Source organism: Carcharodon carcharias, chromosome 26 (assembly GCF_017639515.1).
Source record: "Carcharodon carcharias isolate sCarCar2 chromosome 26, sCarCar2.pri, whole genome shotgun sequence".
NCBI classification, from domain to species: Eukaryota; Metazoa; Chordata; class Chondrichthyes; order Lamniformes; family Lamnidae; genus Carcharodon; species Carcharodon carcharias.
This window is the reverse complement of record NC_054492.1, coordinates 12,921,928-12,942,310: the sequence shown is the minus strand read 5'-3', so window position 1 is coordinate 12,942,310 and position 20,383 is coordinate 12,921,928. Positions and strand designations below refer to the sequence as shown.

General features: G+C 43.9%; 1 protein-coding gene across 1 annotated transcript in view; it reads right to left on the bottom strand.

Moving 5' to 3' along the window:
- sema4ba (sema domain, immunoglobulin domain (Ig), transmembrane domain (TM) and short cytoplasmic domain, (semaphorin) 4Ba) overlaps positions 1 to 20,383 on the bottom strand; it is a 439,407-nt gene that overhangs the window by 362,024 nt on the left and 57,000 nt on the right. Inside the window, exons 2-3 of the mRNA XM_041174645.1 lie at positions 17,863 to 17,937; positions 2,144 to 2,247 (exon numbers count right to left, since the gene is read on the bottom strand). The gene's annotated coding sequence lies outside the window, so the exon portion shown is untranslated. The remainder of the gene's footprint in view (positions 1 to 2,143; positions 2,248 to 17,862; positions 17,938 to 20,383) is intronic.

Below are 20,383 nucleotides of genomic sequence, written 5' to 3'. Positions count from 1 at the left end.
GTAGTGTATTCACTTGTTCAGTCTCTGACTTCTTATGTAATCATGAAGCAATTATATACCTTTAAAATCTTTTCCACCAAAGACCCCGATTCTGCACCTGGTCTGACTCTTGTATTGGCCCAAATTCATCTGGTGGGGTTGATTTATTATCCATAACTGTTCTTCATCACGGGGAGCACAGCATTAAAAGTTGTGTCTGTTTTAAAGATGGGATTTTTTTGCAGCAAATCTTTAAATCAAAGGTTTGGCCGCTTTGGAACGTTTTGGGGGTATTTTCGACTGATTAAAAGGCAATTACTGGCTTTGGCTGATTTTAAAAACTTCCTTTTCTTTCTTTTTCTGAACAGAGCTTGGCTGCCACGTGGTACGGCACCAGCTTTGAACCTGGGCTGGCCGCGGTAATTAAAGAAATGGACTGATCTGACTGATTAATGGCCTGAAGACTTTTAAAGGCTAGTTAAACCTTGGATGTGAACTTCTGCTCACCCTTGCTAAGTCCTTTGACTCTGCAATCAATGAGGATTCACAATGGACCTCCGCATGCTCTGGTGGAGTCCTTTAGCTGCACAGTGCATTTTCCCTCTGCCCTTCAGTCTCCATGCCTGCAATGGAGCTGCTTTGCAGGTGATCTCCAACTGTGTCCTCAGTTCATGTGCACTTTAGTCAGGTCAGAATACTGTTCCTTTAGTTTTTCAGATTCCAGAGTCCTTTGTTAGCTTCTCTGGGGTTCTGGGTTCTTTCATTAGCTGTCACCATGTTGTAAGGTTGTTTGGTGTCTCACTCAGAGGCCTGGAGGTTTGTGTGGTTAAACATAACTGTTCATTGTTAACACACAACTATATACATAACTCCAAGGTAGAGCCTTATCTGGGTACTATCTTCATGTCGACTTCTCTCAGACACTCTCTACACACAGTCTACTATCATGTGACTCTACATCATACACTGGGCGATACTCGTCTGCAGTTCCACATTAACCTTTACTGTGCCAAAAACCCTTATACTACAGTTACTTATAGTTAAACATAGCCATAGCTTATAGCAACTTTGGAAGCAAAGTAGTAGAGTTGGAAGATAGGTTTTTCTCTCTAAGTGATTCCGAGGAGATGGGAGTTGCAAATCTGAGGTGCTACAGCAATATGACTGGTTGAAAGGTGTAACTGCAGGATGAAAAGTTTACATAGGCAGTTGCCATTATAAATGTGCACTTAAGAAATTTATAGTAAGAAAAATATTGACAACTGACAAAAGGAAGATGGAAATGTGCATATGAATATAAATTTATTGAATAGTCACTAAATTAATAAAGATAACAAAGGTAAAACTTTTGACCGTGAAAATCACATGCAGAAGCCCAACATGCCAAATATCTGCACCTACCTCTTATTTTGTAGGTTTCTCCCTAAAAACATAGCTCTGGCTTGAACTGAAATGCCTGTTTAATCATTTTCATTAATATTAATTATTTATTTCACAACTCACTTAGTTACGTAGCTACCAGAATCAATCCTGTTGTCTGAGGTTCTTTGGTTTGGAATGACCAAAATTAATTTCCAATGTTCCATTTTAAAACTGCATATTGTAATCAATTTATGCATTGATTTTCTTGGTGGATATTTAAAATGAAAGATATTAATCATTATTGGACATGATGTGACTAGGTGTTTAGTTCCCTCAAGTTTGCCCCAGTGTCTGACCTTGCTGGAACAGTCTGCCCCTAAAGCCACTGCAGAATTAATCTTTCCTTAGTTTTAGTCACAAAATTATCCAAATTCCTCACTGAAGAAAGTATATGCTGGTAGGGTGAGATGAAGTGGGGTGGGAGGATGCTCGTCTGGAGTGTAAACACCAGCAGAGGTCAGTTGGGATGAATGACCTGCTTCCAGTTTGTAAATTCTATGCAGTTCTATACAAAAATAATTTGCAAATTGGCATTTTGGAAAAGCTGAGTTTGTAATAGGAGCCCTGCATCAAGGTTCACTTGGATTTACATCTTCATCCTTTCTCATTCATGTTAATCAGCTTTTCCAGTTCAGATTTCACAGTCAGTCTCCGGTACTGGGATTAACTTGATGTGGCAAAGGCCTAAACTCTTGCTGTCTGTGCGAGATAATGATCACAATCAATGAACACTGCAACTTACAGTGGAAGCTCTGTGACTGCAGTTCCGTCAACAGAGTATCAATGCTGTCTGCCCTTCATCAAAGGAACATCCTCTGGACTTCTCATCGATGGTGCTCCTGAACCCTGTTATATGATCGCAACAGAAATAAATTAAGGCTGCAGTTAATGATTGCCCAAATTAGTATCTGCATTTGAGGTTACAAGGTCAATGCAACACACTGAAGTACACAATAGTGCTGCCATTCATTACACAACATGCCATTATGTATGCCTTATTCAATTATGTCATTGGTATTTATCTGCAAGAAGCTGCAAATATTCTAATCCCTTCATCATTTTACTTCAAACCCCTTCCCAGTGTGTTAGAGACTTTTATTTGGGAGATTTATGTCCCATTTTTGAGACGGTGAATTAAATACAGATCACCCGAATCTGAACTGAATTTGATCTCTCAATGGTATACAGTGTGCTGACTCTCCAGCTGGTACAGGCGTTAGTTAGGTGATATCAAGTACAACTCAAGGCATGTGCTGCTCTTGCAACACGAACATCAGTCTGTTAAGAGGAGTCTGGTTAGAAATAAGTGGGCATGCTTTGCTGTCAACTGAGCAAAGCGTTTTCTCCATTACTTTTCCTTAATTTTAATGGCCTCAAATCAAGTCAGATAGAGAGATATAAGGTCATTACAGCACAGATAGAACCCATTGAGTCCATGCCAGCTCTCTATAGAGTAATCCAATCAGTCCCCGCTCTATCCCAAAGTCCTGTGAGTTTAGTTCCCTTGGCTGCCCATCCAATTTCCTTTTGAAATCATTCATCACCTCCACTTCCACCACCCTTGTAGGAAGCGAATCCCTTAACATTACCACTCACATCGTAAAAAAGGTCTTTCTCACATCCTCCCCTGCATCTCTTGTCTAAAACCTTAACTCTGCGTTAGCTAACCTTCAGCTCTTGGAAACAGTTTTTCTTTATCCACCTTATCTAACCCAATGATAATCTTGATAATAATAATAATCTGATCTCCCCTCAATCTCCTTTGCTCCAAGGAGAACAGCCCCAGCTTCTCCAACCTAACTTTGTAGTTAAAATCCCTCATGTCCTGGAACCATTCTGGTGAAATTGCTCTGCAACCTCTAAAGATCCTCACATTCTTCCTAAAGTGCAATGATCAGAACTGGATGCAATACTCTATCACCTTACCAGAGCTTTATACAGGTCTGACCCATGCGATGTACATCCACTTTACCCACACTGTTCCATAGTCCACATTCACAAATGCCACAAGTTAAATGGGCACCAGCAAAGATACTGAGCAACCTGTACTGTTATAAATTGGTGAATCATTGACGCACGGATTCACTCCAAGCATAAGACTGTGTGCCTTGTCCCCTAAAAGAGTCTGAAAACCATGCACTGTGTGCCACTGAGCAGGATTACAGGATGTGTCTCCATTATTAGGTTTCGGCAGTGGCTCAGTTAGCCCTCTAGCTTCAATTGGAAGGTCATGGGTTCAAATCCCACTCCAGACACTTGAGTCCAACATCAGACACTCAAGTGCAGTACTGATGGAATGATGCATTGTCGGAGGAGCTGTCTTGCTGATGAGATGTAAACCAAGGCCTCAGCTGCCCTCTCAGGTGAATGCAAAAGATCCTAAGGCACTGTTTGGAAGAAGAGCAGGGAAGTTAGGCAACATCACTTAAACAGATTATGTGATCTTTTATCTCTTTGCCTTTTGTGGGATCTTGCTATGTGCCAGTTAACTGCTGCATTAATCACTGCGTTGGCTGTACAGGAGTTTGGGAAGCCTGATGCAGTGAATGGGTGCCATGTCAATGCAATTCTTTCCTTTTTCTTTTTACTATTAATGTTGCTGTTATGAGCTGGAATACGCTGCCTGAAAAGGTGATGACAGCAGATTTCATGATAACTTTTAAAAGGGAATTGAATAAATACTTAAAAAGGAAAATAATGGCAGATGTTTGGGAAAAGAGAAGGAGACTAATTAGATTTTTCAAAGAACTGGCATAGGCACGATGAGTCAAAGGGCCACATATTTGAAATATGTTAATCATTAGTTTAAGGCATACTTTTCAGTTCTCTGCCCAGGTCTGACCCAGAGTGCCACAATCTTCATCATGGGCAGGGCAAAGGGCACAGATCCCAAATCCATCCCAGCTAGAATGGGGATTGAACCCTGCACCATTGGTACCAATCAGATCCACTCCAGCCAACTGAGCCAACCAGCCCTCCAAGGAGTCTGAGTTGCTGTGGCAACATACACTTTTACTTGCCTGGATAGTGATGGTCGAGGCACCAATTTTCTTTCCATCTCATGGCTGACCAGGAATCTCTCCCACTCTTACCACCTGCCACAGGCAAATATTGGAAGGATTCACAAGTTGATACTCAACCTGCTTTGGCTACGTTATGAATGCACCTTCCTCGGCCTTTAAGGCTTACACTGAATCTAAATGATTTTGTGCATGTCAAAGCTGATGACTCCTTCCACATTATACGCCAATGAGTAAGAGCAAATCTCTAGTGCCTCTCCCTGAGGGATGACCACACCTTAGGTTTAAATTTAGCAAACTATTCAACGCATCACCAGTACGATTTTCTGCTGTGGGTGGGACGGGAGAGGTGTTGTGGGGGGGTGGGGGGGTGATTTGGGATGAGGGCATGATGTGTATGTTGGAGGAGAGAGCAGCAACAGCACAGACACATTTTCCAAAGGTGGAGGAGATGGGATTACAAGAGCGAGAACAACAAATATCTGGGCTGATTTTCTCTCTTGCTTCCACCACTACCAGCACTAGAATAAAATCCATAGGTTGTTCCATATTGAAAGTCATGGAAAACCTACCTCCTCTCCAGAGAAAGGTCATAGTTCCTGTCCCCCGTTAGACAGTTAAATGGCCTTGGAACATATTAACATGGTTAACAGCTCTTTACCCAGTGATTTTGTTTACCAATCCTGACCTTGCCTTGAGTTCCAGCTGAAACAGTTTCTCACCTTATTCTCCCTCTCCCACTGACATTGCTTGTCAGTCTGCCTCCAATCCCATCCCCTATTCTCCCCCCTACCCGGTCCCCATTCTCCATCCTCTCACTTCACTCTCCCCTGCTCCCATTTTCCCCCCCCCCAACTCTTCTTCTTCTCCCCCGCTCCCCATTTCCCATCCTCATACTACAACCAACGCCCAATGTGCTCCAAAGCCCGATGTTCCTCGGACACCAAGTGCTAACTTGCCTTCAACTCTCCCTGAAGATTCACTCAAGATGGAGGTACAGCTGCCCCTACAGTGCAAATGACCAACATCACTCAACAGCTCTCGCACCATCCCAGTACAACGTGTGCCGTGTGAATGGAAGCAGCTGGAAAAAACTGAGCCTGCTTCAGGGGCCCAGCTCAGCTTAACTGGACACAGGCTCCTGAGGAACAAACAGCATGGCCAGGATCACACATCAGTCCCTTCAAGCAGCATTGCACCGGCTACTGGAGAAGTGTGTTACCACAACCGACTACATGTGCTCTCAAAGGCTACGACACAGAACTAACTTATCAAAAAAGGAAACTCCATAAACAAAAGGCTGTCACTCCAGTTAGCAAATGCTTTGAAAACAGAAGTCTACTCGTTGAAACAGATGCTGCATTAAGATAGAAAAACTTAGCTTACAATGTACACCATAAATATACAAGATCATAAACTGCCTACAATTGGAAGTGAAGTCCCTATAGGGACCATTTGAAATATTCTGAACTGCGCTCTGCATTTCTTAATCTGAGGGGAATAATAAAAAAGGCTTGCATTTTTACAGTGCCTTTCATGACCATCAGATATCCCAAAGCACTTAACAGACAATGAAGAACTTTGTCGCATTGTAAAGTAGGACACTTGGCTGTTGATTTGCACACAGCAAACTCCAAAATGCGATAATGACCAGATAATCTGTTTTTGTGATGTTCAGTAAGGGATAAATATTGGCCAGGATATCAAGGCTCACTCTCCTGTTCTTCATCATAATCTTCTGCCTCAGCTGTCCTTCGGGATCGAGGATGACTTGCTTCCACTCTGGTTCAATGGGTTTTGAGATGGCTGATAAATCCAATGCACGATCTGGCACCAGAGATAAGTCTCTCGGGGCTAGGCTGACACGCCCTGCAAGGGGGTGGGGGCTAGGGGTAGGCAGGCAGCAGGGGTGGGGATTCGGAGAGGGAGAGCTTGGGGTTGCCCTCTGAAGGGCCCAAGGTGCCCTTAGTGAAGGAGGATGCCAAACCCCTCTGCCCGTCAACAGCCCACATAGTGAAAGCTGCTGGGCTGGACTCTTACCTCTCATGCCGCTGGTAAAATTGCAGCGGGGGTGGGGATGGGAGGATAGACAGTGGGCACCAAGTCCATGGGTTTTACACCCTCCGTCAACCTGCTTGGAAGGGTGGTTGGGGTGGGGAGGAGGGTTGGCTGTAAAATCTATGCAAGTGCTTTTAAAGATGAATAAAGTCATGATTATGACATGAAAATTCACCATTGCCAGCATGTCTGCCTCTAGACAACTGGTAGACTCCCTAAGCAAACTATGCTTCAACCCAACTGACCCTAGGATACATTCCCAAATAACACAGATATCTTCGTCTACTGTACACACAGCCCTGACTTAAATCATTCTCCATTTACTGAGAGTTCACTACAAATTCATCCAATGGAAGCATTTGATTGGTCGCATGTAACCCATTTATAAATCCAGAAGAACTGTTGAATTAATCAACTTGTTTGTTATTCTCCACGTCGACTGTGGCTCACTTGGATCAGAAAACTGTGGGTTCAAGTCCCACTCCAGGTCTTCAGCTCAACAAATCAGGCTGGCACTCCAGTGCAGTGCCAAGGGGGTGCTGCATTATCAGAGGTGCCAGCTTTCAGATGAGCCATTGAACTGATACACCATCGGCCCTCTCAGGTGGACATAAAAGATCCCGTAACACTCTGTCCAAGAAAAGCTGAGGTGCTCTCCCTGGAGTCCTGACCAAAACTGATACCTTAACCAACAGGTCATCTAGACATGATCTCCTTGCTGTTTGTGGGAGCTTTCTGTGCACAATTTGTCTGCTGCATTTCCTACATGACAAGTGACTACACTTCACAACAGAAAGATTAATTGACTGCAAAACATTTTTGGACATCCTGAGGTTGAGAAAATTGCTGCATAAATGCAAGTCTTTCTAAAATTTTCATACAGCTCTGCTAATCTCAGCCAGCTGTCATTCAGGTTGAATGGATGTAATTATGCTCAGTTTGATACTTCACACTGTTACTTTTTTTATTTTTTCAATTTTTTTAGATCACATTCATTGGAGTTTCATTCTCCACACCCGTGGGGATATTGATGTCCTATATGACTCAAATGAAAGCCCCAACCTTCCACCCATGAAGACTGTGCTTTCACATCGGCCTTATTTATGATGTGTGACAAAAAACAAAATCATATAATCTCTCCATGAAAGAAAGAGCAAAATAGCTTCACAGGTTTAAATACCTGACAGGAATATTAGAAAGGGCTGTACACACAGATGTGCAGGCTTGCTTGCATGATTGCGGTGTTAATCCATTCCTAATCACTTTACATCCACTCTCCAGAGCTTTATAATCATTCCACAATGGTAGTCAAACGCAATCCTATCTGTTACTATAATATTATCTAAATCAAAACAGAGAAAGAAAGATACTTGTACAACACCGTTCACAACCTCAGAATATCCCAAAGAGCACAGTCAATGCAATGTGTAGTCACTGGTGGAATATAGGAAACATAGCAGTAAAGGTGCACACAGCAAGATCCCACAAACAGCAAGGCTATCATGAACAGATAATCTGTTTTAGTGATGTTGGTTCAGGGAATAAACACTGGCCAGAACTCCCCTCTTCTTCTTGGAAATAGTGCCACAGGATCCTTTACTTCCAACAGAGAGGACAGAACGCACCTCAGTTTAACAGCTCTTCACCTCTGGATAATGTGGCACTCCCTCAGCACTCCACTCAAGTGTGAGCCTGGATTTGGCACTCAAGTCTCTGGAGTGGAACTTAAACTCACAACCTTCTGATACAGAGGTAAGAGTGCCACCCACTAAGCCAATGCTAATATCAACCTTTCTTAGACTCTGGAAACAATGTAAGGGGCTTGAATTTCATTTCCTAACGCTGGCTCAATTTGCACAAAAGGAAATGAACTGCAGGATTAAAAATGGAATTCCATCCTGTAACACATATTGCCAAATTAATTATGCAGTTAATTATATAAGCAAGTCCCACTGCTGACCTCTCTCAGCAGTCTGGCTTCCCTCTGTATTCATGTTCTCTTTGTAGAGAGCAGTTTATGAGATGGAAGTTACACTGTACGATATTATCAAATCAATTTGGTTTGTCTGTTTTAATGAAGGTGGTAACCTTTGGTGAATGCCATCTTCAGCATAGCAAGGAGAGGCTTTGACACAGACATGTTAATCCCTTGTACAACATACTTTACACATTTACCTTTTACACCTGTACTTTTGGCCATAAAAAGGGCATCATTTTGCCTGGGAGTCTCTTCAAGTTTTATAACGACAGGATTGCTTAACGCATTTTTTGCAGATTTTAACTGCACATTTGCCGGTGGCCACAAAAGGAAATTAAACACCCGCCTCAAGGAATGAAATTATGCTGACAGCCACCCCCTCCCCAAGTTGTCATTCCAGCTGGGTAGAACTCAATGGTGCTGTAAGTATTGATGTCACGTTGTAATGCACCAACAGCACATGTTTCATCTGAATTGCTGAAAAAAGAGACACGCTGTCAAAGCTTCTCATCTTACACTCATCAGGACAATTTGCAAGAATACCAAATGGAGCATATAAACACACATGGCACCTTTTTCAACTAAACAAAAGCTTAGGGACAGCCATTCCCTGGTTCATTACCCAGGGCAATGCTTTGACCAATCAGAGTCAACCTGTCTTGTTTGAATTTAAACAGAGCTTGGCAGTTAACTTGGCAGTTGTGAGTTACTGGTGCGTTATCCATGGCAATATCTCTACCAATCAGTGTCCACTTGCCAACCAATCAGCTCTCGCTTCTCATGCAGGATAAATTGTTGTTCCCATTACAATTTGATATTCTTGTGAATTGTCCTGATGAGTGCTAGACAAAAAGCTTTGACAGAATGTCTCTTTTTCCAGCAATACTCAAGTTCTTTACTACGAAATGACTATTTGTTTCATCTATCATGATGTATGTAATTATTCCCAGATCCAGGTGCAGATTTGAGCGGGTGCCGGGTTCAGAGGCATGGACACAATGAAAGGCAGGGTTATTATAAAAGGATGATAAAAATCTCAGTCTCCAGCATGTTCAAAGGCCTATAAAGATCCCAAAAGATCAGGGAATTACATAATGACAAGTTTCCAGGAATTAAAGATTAATCTCTAGGCAGGACACTGCTGTGAGCAACACCCAGGAAAAAAATCAAAGAAGCATTAAGAAATGTATATTTTCATTTTCTTCAAACATTTTTCTTTATTAAGTTTAAAAATATTGGAGATGAGGACATTAAAGGACTGTTTGACTGGGTGCAGCAATTGTAGATGAGAAGTCTAATGATGAAAACCTCCAGAAATACGCCCAACTGGAATTGGCAACCCTAACTCCACCATTGTTGAATGAGGTCGAGGGAACATATCCAACACTGCCGTCCGACTCAATCTCCAATTCTATCCCAAACCTGCCCCAACTAATTCCTGGCACTATATCAGAGCAAGACCTGAGGCAGATGCCACACTGAGCAGTCATAATGTGTATTTCTATGCAGAATGGTATTTATAGAGTCATAAATTCATCACACCACACAAGGAGGCCATTTCGCCCGTCCAGTCCATGCCGGCTCTCTGTAGAACAATCCAGTCAGTTACATTCCCCTGCTCTATCCTGTAGCCCTGCAAGTTTATTTCCCTCAATTGCCCATCCAATTTCCTTTTGCAATTGTTCATCTCTGCTTCAACACCCCCCCCCCATAGGCATTGAGTCCCAGGTCATTACCACATGCTACGTAAAAAAATCCTACCTTAAATCCCACCCCCCACCCCTTGCCCTATACCTTAAATCTGGCTCCCCTAGCCTTTGTACCTTTAGTTAATGTCTATCTTATCTAAAACTTTCCTCGCAGGTAACTTTTGAGAAGCGAATCAGGACGTCAGCTGCTAATTTTGCTTAGTTCTCCTTTCAGTTCTGTTCTTACACTCCATACACAGACTTCTCAATAGGAACCCTGTTATTTTGATGCTATGAACAGGAGGGGGAGCTAATGAGAGGGGAGTTGGAGCCTGGCAATGGAGGGAGAGATGATAATGCTTCAGGCCTTTATGTGTCATAGTATCTTGATCCATAAATGGTCATGTAAGCCTAATGAGAGTTGAAGGTGCCTTGCCCCGTAAATGAAATATCCTTGATGATTAGCCAGAAACAATCTGGCAACTAAGCAAAGTGAGTTGAAAGTGGTTTTGATTCAAAACAAAGTGCTTGAGCATTTGGAGAGGTTGCCATTTGCAGAATTGAGTTTCCCTGACACCAAGGTCCTGAAGAGAAAGAAGGTGAGTGAAGCTTGTTTGCCTGATGGAGCCTGTTTATTGGCATCAAAGCCCGACTTACCTTGGTCACCTTTGTGAGGTTATTGAGCCTCTTCCTCTTACCATGGTGGTGGCTGCACCTCCTTCCACACAGCCTGCTTGTTTTCACGTGGCCCCCAGCCCTCAGCGCATCTCAGACAGCCCTTTACTTCTGCCAACAGTATCTGCATGAATGTATGGAGAATCCTGGATTGCTCTAAGGCTACTGCTCCTTCTGCTGAGAAGTGATCCTGCTCCTTAGTTGACTGAGGCCTTTAAAGGCTGTGCCAGATTTGTATTTCCTTTCTTCCCAGCATTAGTAAGCCAATAAGGGCAATTTCCTAGTGTCCAAACTGCCCCATGACTAAATGAGGGTTCGTGGGGGAAACTGTAGCATAGTTGCAGTGGTTTCATACGAGCAGGGACTGAGACCTCCCCGCCACACACTCGCCCACAAGGGAATCTAATCCATCTATTCACAGCAATTTTGTCCACAGTTAAATTGTTTTGAATGAACCACAAATTGCTTTGTGCTGTATATGATAAAAAAAGAGTATGTTCACACAAAATTCCCTCCAATTCTTCCTTGGCCTTGTCTCTTCCTTATCTCTGTAATCTCCTCCAGCTCTACATCCCTCCAAGTTCTGTGCTTCTCCATTCTGGCCTCTTGTGTATCTGTCCTTCACCCAGTCATCAGCGGCTATTCCATCCAGGCCCTGGGCTCTGGGCACCCTAAACCTCCCTACCTCTTTTTCCTCCATTAGGTGCCCCTTAAAACCTACCTCTTTGACTAAGCTTTAGGTCACCAGTCCTAATGTCTCTTCCTTTGGCTTGCTGTCAAATATTGTCTGATTACACTCTACGGAAGCGCCTTGGGTTATTTTATTATGTTAAAGGCACTATATAAATGCAAGGTGTTGCTGTTGTGGCATGGAATAGGAGAAAGCAGCTAACTGAGCACTGTTTGCTGCCCTATCCAACCAAAGTCACTTTCTAACCGACAGTCAAATCTCATTCTGGTGGCACTTAAAGGGGACCTGCTCTGGCAACAAGATCAACCAGGGTAGGAAAAGGGAGGAAGTCATTCAACACTTCAAGTCTGCAGCATCACTCAGCTAGATTACGGCTGATCTGTATCGTAACTCCATCTGTCCACCTTGGTTCCGTAACCTTACCACACCTGCCTAACAAGAACCTACCAATATCCACCCTGCTCTCTTGCCCACATGTCTGTCCTTGGCTTGCTGCATTGTTCCAGTGAAGCCCAATGCAAACTGCAGGAACAGCAGCTCATCTTCCGACTAAGCACTTTACAGCCTTCCGGACTGAATATTGAATTCAACAACTTTAGGTCCTCAACTCCCTCCTCCATCCCCACCCTCTTTCTGTTTCTTCCCCCTTCCTTTTGTTTTTTCCAATAATTTATATAGATTTTTCTTTTCCCACCTATTTCCATTAATTTTAAATCTTTTATGCTCCCCCCACCCCCACTAGAGCTATACCTTGAGTACCCTACCATCCATTCTTAATTAGCACATTCGTTTAGATAATATCACCAACTTTAACACCTCTGTGTTCTTTTGTTCTTTTGTCTGTGACATCTTTTGATTATCTGCTCCTATCACTGCTTGCTTGTCCCTACAACCACACCACCCCCCTCCACTTCTCTCCCCCCACGCAACCCCTCCCCCCCCACCTTAAACCAGCTTATATTTCACCCCTCTCCTTGGATTCACCCAGTTCTGTTGAAGGGTCATGAGGACTCGAAACGTCAACTCTTTTCTTCTCCGCCGATGCTGCCAGACCTGCTGAGTTTTTCCAGGTAATTCTGTTTTTGTTTTGGATTTCCAGCATCCGCAGTTTTTTGTTTTTAAGAACCTACCAATTGCAGGTTTGAAATTTTCAGTTGACCCCTTTAACAGCTTCTTGAGAGAAAAGAGCTGCGGATTTTCACTCCCCTTTTGGGCAGAATTTTACAGCCCTGTTTCAGTGGGGACAGGGCTGTAAAACGCGGCGAGACATTCTAAACCCCATTGGCTTCGGCGGGAACATAAAATCCCACTGCCCTTTGTGTGAAGAAAGTTTTCCTGACGTCACCCCTGAGATTTCCAGCTCTAAGCTTAAAGTTATGTTCTCTGGATTTTCCCACCGGAAGGGATTGTTTCCCTCCATCTAACCCTGTCAAATACTTGAACCATTTTAAACCCCTCAGTTAGATCACTCCTTAATCTTCTATATCCAAGAGAATACAAACTATGCCACCCGTCCTCGTAACATCACCCTTTTAGCCCCAAATGCTACATGCAACAATACAAAATGAAAACCAGGAGAGACACTTGTCCGACAGTATGAGGTTTAAACTGTCCTCTTGACACTGTCAGATCACTGATCTTCACATGGCAGCTGGACTGAAGGTTCAGTGCAGGAGTTTAAAGTGATAAAATGAAGAAAAATTCATTACATAGAGTAGGCCGTGTCGATCAGAAGACCAACTAGTACTGACAGAGCCGATCAACAGCTGCTACCTACTGCCTCAGCTTTATTTTGATCTGTATCCAGCATCATGAGGTTGACTAATGGGAAGGAAATCTACCATCTTACCTGGTCTGGCCTACATGCGACTCCAGACCCACAGTATTGTGGGCTGACTCTTAACCGCCCTCTAAATTGGCCTAGCAAGTCACTCAGTTCAAGGGCAATTAGGAATGGACAGCCAACGCTGGCCTTGCCAGTGACAACCACGTCCCATGAAAGAATGAATAATAATCATTCAGCATTCCGTACTTGGGTGTGTTGTGTGTATTGGTAATCCTGCCTGGTTGCATCATTGTTCCTCATCAAATAATCAGGTGTCCAAGCTAGCATTCATTCCAAGGTTTTGGTTCTTGAACCACAGCTACCTGCCAGCCCCATAAAGGGCAGTCAATACTGCTGCACAGGAACTGTATTAAAGGCAAGATATTGCTAAAATCAGGCTTAGCTCTCAGAGAAAAACTACCTGCGGGTTCCGAGAGCTGAACCATCTGCCAACGATGCTGCATCAGTCCCCCAACAGCACGCACGCAGGAACAGTTAGTCATGGAACTAGGTTAGTATAGTTATACGTCTCGACAATAAATCAATGGACGGCTGACAGCAGGGAGATAAGTGAAAGCGAAGCTTTGCCGACAGTGTCGCCAGCTATTGGGAACTACGTTGTCACTGACATACATCCTGGTGTTCAATCCCCTACAAGGCCTCACCCATTTCTATAATAACCTCTAGCCTTACTATACTCTGATGTCTCTGCGTTTACCTAATTCTGGTCTCTTGTGCATCCCTACTTACATTGCCTCCACCATTGGCAGCTGTGCCTTCAGCTGCCTGGGTCCTAAGCTCTGGAATTCAATCCCTATATCTCTGTGTCTCTCTACCTGTCTCCTCCTTTAAGACATTCCTTTGACCAAGCTTTTGCTCATCAATCCTCCTATCTCCTTTTGTGGTTTCTTGGATGAGGTCAATTATATTTTTCCGTCTTGTTGGTTCCCTCACCACCTGCCGCAGACCTAGCCTAGAAGCTACGTCCTTTGTGACTCAACCAGCTCGGTCAGTAGTGGTGCTATACTGAGCCATTCTTGGGGATGGACATTGAAGTCCCCCAACCAGAATACATTCTGTGGCCTTGCCACCCTCAGTGCTTCCTCCAAGTAGCATTCAACACGGAGGAGCACTGATTCATCAGCTGAGGGGAGACAGTACGTGGGGTCCGGAGTCAACGTTGAGGACTCCTGGGGTAACTTCCTCTCAACTGTATACCATTGTGCCACCACCACAGCAGGCGGGACAGGACACACCCAGGGATGTTGATGATGGTGTCTGGGGCATTGTCTGTAAGTCTGACTATGTCAGGCTGTTGCTTGACTAGTCTGTGAGACAGCTCTCCCAATTTTGGCACAAGCCCCCGGATGGTAGTAAGGAGGCCTTTGCAGGGTCAACAGGGCTGAGTTTGCCATTGTCATTTCCGGTGCCTAGGTCAATGCCGGGCGGTCCGTCCAGTTTCATTCCTTTGAGACTTTTTAGCGGCTTGATACAACTGAGTGGCTTGCTAGGCCATTTCAGAATGAATTTAAGACTACATTGGTCTGGAGTCACATGTAGGCCAGACCAGGTAAGGACGGCAGATTTCCTTTCCTGAAGGACATTTGTGAACCAGATGGGTTTTTACAACAACCGATTCATGGTCATCATCACACTTTTAATCCTAGGTTTTAATTGAATTCAAATTTCACCATCTGCAGCGGTGGGACAATGGGTCCCCAGAGCTTTACCCTGTGTCTCTGGATAAATATTCAAGCGGCAATATCACTATGTTGCCAACTCCTCCCAAGACTTGAAAGCATAAAAGTGTTTTTCAAAATTAAATTTCATTTGTAAATATTTCATATTACATTAGTTTCCCTTTATTCATGTGTGCATATCATTACTTGTTGAGACTAGCTTAACCAGAGAGCTAAATGTACTGGCATGCCTCATAGTTGGCACTCATTGTGGACGAAGGCAGCTGGCTCACCCGCTGGCACCTTGATGGCCACATGTGTGCATTCGATTTCACCCTGGACATGGGGGAAGCCAGCAACCACTGCAAAGCCTCTGGCTCGCTCCTCCTGGCTGGCATTGTCCCAGCAGCAGTGAATGAAAGTCAATGCCCGCCTGAACAGAGCATCCGTCACCAGCTTGGCACAAGTGTGGACAGCTGACTCCGCAAAGATCACTCACTGACCCCTGGAAAGAGCCAGAGGCATAGAAGTTGAGGGCAGTCAATGCCACTGGCATAGGGTGTCCACCCATACAGTTGGAGCTGATCTAAGGGCCTATCATCTGATAGATGGAGGTCATTGTCTCCCTCAACAGATGGAGCCTCCTTCGGCACTGCACCTCAGTCACCTTGAGGTAGTTACTTTGCTGCCTGTAAACCCTGGCAGTAGGATATTGGTGTCTTCTGCGGCCCTTTCCGCCTTGCACTTCCTGTTGGCCCTGCACCCCTTGTGCCTTCGCCTGTGCCCCCAAAGGTGGCTTCCCTGGTGGCTGAGTATGACCTCCTCCCCTTTCTGGCCCTCTCTTCCTAGAGCACAGCCCCCATTCCCAGGGTAATTGAAGGCTGCCTGAAACCTGCAAGGCCCCAAGAATTATGTTTACTCCAGAGTTCGGTCCCAAAGCCTGTTATTCCTGCCAAAGAAGCTCCAAAGAGATTTGAAGTTCTCCTGTTCACACAAGCAAGTAGCATTAAGTTTATAAAGTAAATGACTAACAACTAGCATTCACAAGCCCACTCACCCCTCTTATTCCACCCGTGGAAGAGGTTTTTAAAAATGTGGCCTACCCGCCTGACCACTGCTCCCGTGCGACAGTCTGAAAATCGCATGGGCTCTGAAAGATCTCGGTGTATTAATGGCTCAAGGGCCTTAAGTGGCCCGTTAATTAATGGCGGGAGCACATCGGAGCTCATATTGCGCCTGCCCACCGAAATATCACGATGATGCGCAGTGATGTCGGGACGCATGCCCGACATCATTTTACACATCGGCATGTCAGGCCCCACCTCCTCCTCTCCCACCCCCCCCCCCCCCCCCCCCCCACCCCCACCGCACCCCCCCACCCCCCCCACACACACACACACACACGCCGACATCAAAATTCTGCCCAAAGAGATGGTAAGATGTTACATCTAGCCAGAAGAAGCTAAGCCCAACAGTGTGTTTATTTTTCCCAATGGTTACTGATAATATGAGTACTATGAAAGATCTTTTTTATGAAAAAAGTAAAGTTCCAAACACGTATTGGAACAATGGAATTTACATTAAAAAGGGAGAAACATGTAAAAAGGAAATGAGTTTATGTGTAAGGGGGAAGGCTTTCTAAGATCTAACACAAGTGTGTGAAGCCTCCAGCCTCTGCGCATTAAGTTGCTGACTACAGGAATCAAAGCTAAGAAAACTCACTTTGAATCTCACTGTCCAGCGTATAATGTGCTTTGCCTGGTATGTTTAATTCTATTTGTTTTACTGTTGCCTTAATGGAGGTGTAACTGGGAGCCAGATTTTAATTGAGGGATTTAGGAGTTATTATAGTAGTAATTTGTAGACCTATATATACGCTTAAAATCTTTTATTTTATTAATAAATACATAATTTAGTTTTGTAAAAATACCTCTAAGCTTTGGTGCACTTATTACTACTCAATTCAAGGCACACATCTCAAAATAAAATACAAATTGCAAAACAGTTGTGGTAGCTGGTCCAAGTTTCCCTCTGGGATTTGTGTAGTTCAGCATTTACCATCCACTGTGCCATAACATTCACAGAGGACCGGTCATCACAGTCCGAGGGCAATATTGCAGGAGTTCTGAGGAAGTGTTCTTGTTCCAACCATTTTCATTTGTTAAATCAAATACCTTCCCTCCATAAGGTCCAGGGTGAGGCAGTTCACTACTGATTTCAAACTATTCAACTCCATCCACAATTCCTCCAGTAGTGAAGCAATCCAGACCACCTAAAGCAGAACTTGGACAACATCCAGGTTGGGCTTCACAAGGGGTAGCTAAGTTCACCCTATGCAAATGCCAGGTAATGACCATGCCTAAACAAGAGAAATTCCAACTATTTCCCCATGAGCATCAGTGCTGCCACCATCATCAAGTCTCGTCATCAACATCACAGATGCGGTAGTGAACCAGGAGCTTCACTGCACTATCACTGTCACTACAAGAGCAGAATACCAACTGAATACACTGCAATGAGTAGTTCATCAGCCAAAGCCTCTCCACCATCTCCAAAATACAAGTAAAAAGTGCAAAGTACATTTGTTGTGCTTCAAGATGGGTGCAGCTGCAAAATTACTAAGAAGCTCAACATTATCCCAGATAAAGCAGCCCTCTCGATCAATTCCTTACCTCTGGACTCCATATTAACCCCTCTGGTGCACTGCAGCTGCAGTATATGCCATCAAAAGGATGCAATATGGCAAATTATTAACCTTACTTGTTCAAACCTACAACCTGTATCACCAAAGAGGACAAAATATTGCAAACACCTCCAGGATCCCCTTCAGAAACCACACTATCCTACCTTTGATGCATGTGTCAGGTGAGGCATAGATGACACTCTTGTCCCTGAGTCAGAAGACTGTGGATTTGACTCACCCTAGGATATAAGCACAAAAATCAAGGTTGATAGTTTTGTTCAGTACCACGGAAGTGCTGCACTGTTGGAGGTGCCATCTTTTGGATGAAACATTAACTGGGGCCCCATCTGCATTCCCAGGTTGATGTAAAATACTCCATGGCACCATTTTGAAGACCAGGAAAGCTTTACCTAATTTCCTGGCCAATATTTGCCCCACCATCAACATCACAAAAACAGAGGTCTTTATCACAATGCTGTTTGCGAGAGCTTGCTGTGCACAAACTGCCTGCTGTGGTCCCTATATTATACCAGTGACTACACGTCACTGGCTGTAAAGTGCTTTGAGACATCCATTGGTCATGAAAAGTGCTTCATAAATGCACATCTTTCTCTTTATATTGCAATTCCTTCATCTGTGTTTGAATTGTCTCCAATGTGCCATTATGGGAGCACCGTGCACACAAAGACTACAGCGGTTCAAGAGAAAGTCTCATATATATGGGGGTATAATTTATAATTAAGAAAAATGATTCACTGTAGCAAAGATGGTTGGCCATTGTGGGAAGCTTCTTTTGGGAGCCAGTCTGTATTTCCCCATCACTAGCACTATTCTAATCTATAGTCTGGGCCATGATTTTTAGTGACTGTATCTTGCTTCTCTCAGCCCACCTAACACTGCATTAGGTTTCCAGCCGGTCACTGAACATCTGGCTGTACAGTCACGCTGAGCACACCAGCACTGTTCCAAATTAGCACTTGGATTAAATTGCCAGTAAGTAGAGCGTGTACTGACTGAACAAGCAGCTAGTCCACTAACCAAGTCAAATTTTGTCTGATTGCTTTTCTGTGAAGCACCTTGGAATGTTTTACTATGTTAAAGGCGCTACATAAATTCAAATCCTTGTTCCTCCTCTTGTTCATCAGAGTAAACAGTTTCTCTGTAAATACCCTATTGAATCCTGTTAACATTTTAAACACATTGATTGGATCAACCCTTAGTCATCTAACCAAGTTTACGCAGCTCATCCTCATAATTTAAGCCCTGGTATATCTCTGATGAATCACTGCACCTTTCCAAGGCCAATATATCCTTCCTGAGGTGCGGTGCCCAAAACTGAATTCAGTAACTCCAGATGGGGTCTGTGTAATGTACGGGTGTTTGGCACAGCAAGGGTTAATGTGGGACGGGAGAACAGTACCACCCACAGTGTGATATAGAGAGACAAATGACAGTAGACAGAGTTGTATGGAGAGACTAGAGTAGGAGTCAACATGGAGTTAGCTCCTAATCTGGGCTATACTTTGTACATTACCAATAATCACTACTGTTCAACCTTATAAGCCTCTGAACCCTTTCCTGAGACCTACTGAACAAACCCTTACAACATGGTGGCAGCAAATGAATGAACCCAGAACCAAAGAAGATGGTGAAGGACCCCAGAATGTGAAAAGCTAAGGGAACAGCATCCTTACCTGACTGAAGTGCACCTGAACTAAAAACACAGCTGATCACCTGGAGGGAGGCTCCATTGCAGACACACAGGATGAATGGCAGGAGGGAAATCCACTGGGGGACTCCACCAGAGCACGTGGAGGTCCATTGTGAATCCCCATCGATTACAGAGTCAAAGGACCTAAGCAAGGGCGAGTGAAAATTCACTTCCAAGGCTGAATTAGACTTTAAAAGCCTTCAGGCCAGTAATCAGTCAGCGCAGTCTGTTTCATTAATCAGCACAGTCAGCCCAGGTTCAGGGTCAATGCCGTACCATGTGACACTAAGCTCCGTTAAAAAGAAAAAATGGAAGTTTTAAAAACTCAGCCAAAGCTGGGAATTGCTTTTTAATTGCCCTAACGTACTCCAAAAATGTTCTTCAAAAATTCACTGCAAGAAATTGATCCCTTTGAGGTGAGGTCTGTAGGAGCCCAGTAAAACCTGACAAGCATGGACAGAAGAGGAAAAAAACTGAAACGCCATCTTTAAAAGTGAAACACCATTTAAAGCTGCACTGCCTGGAGCTGAAAGCAAGCTTGGATGGTAAATCAGATCAATTTGGGCTGATGCAAGAGCCAAACCAGACACAAAATTGGGCTACATGGAGAAGATTCCTTTTTAAGTTACCAGAGTACATCAGGATTAAGTATGAAATCAGAGGAAGTCCAAGTTAATACGCTTTTCTACTTATTTGGTGAAATTGCTGATGAAATAACCCTAAGTATTGATGAATCCTCAGCCAGCTTTGATGATGTACTCAAAGCCTTTGACAAGTATTTTGATCTTCACATGTTGGAGAGCGCAGAGTTTAAAAAAAGGGATAGAACACCCCCAATAAAGCAATGAAAGGGCAAAAGACAATACCCAAGCAACCCACATGATGGTGGCAGACTACGTCAGCACAATGAGGTGCATGAGCCGAAGAGTTTAGGACAGAGGAAAGAGGAGGCTGAAAAGCAGCTGGAAGGCTTC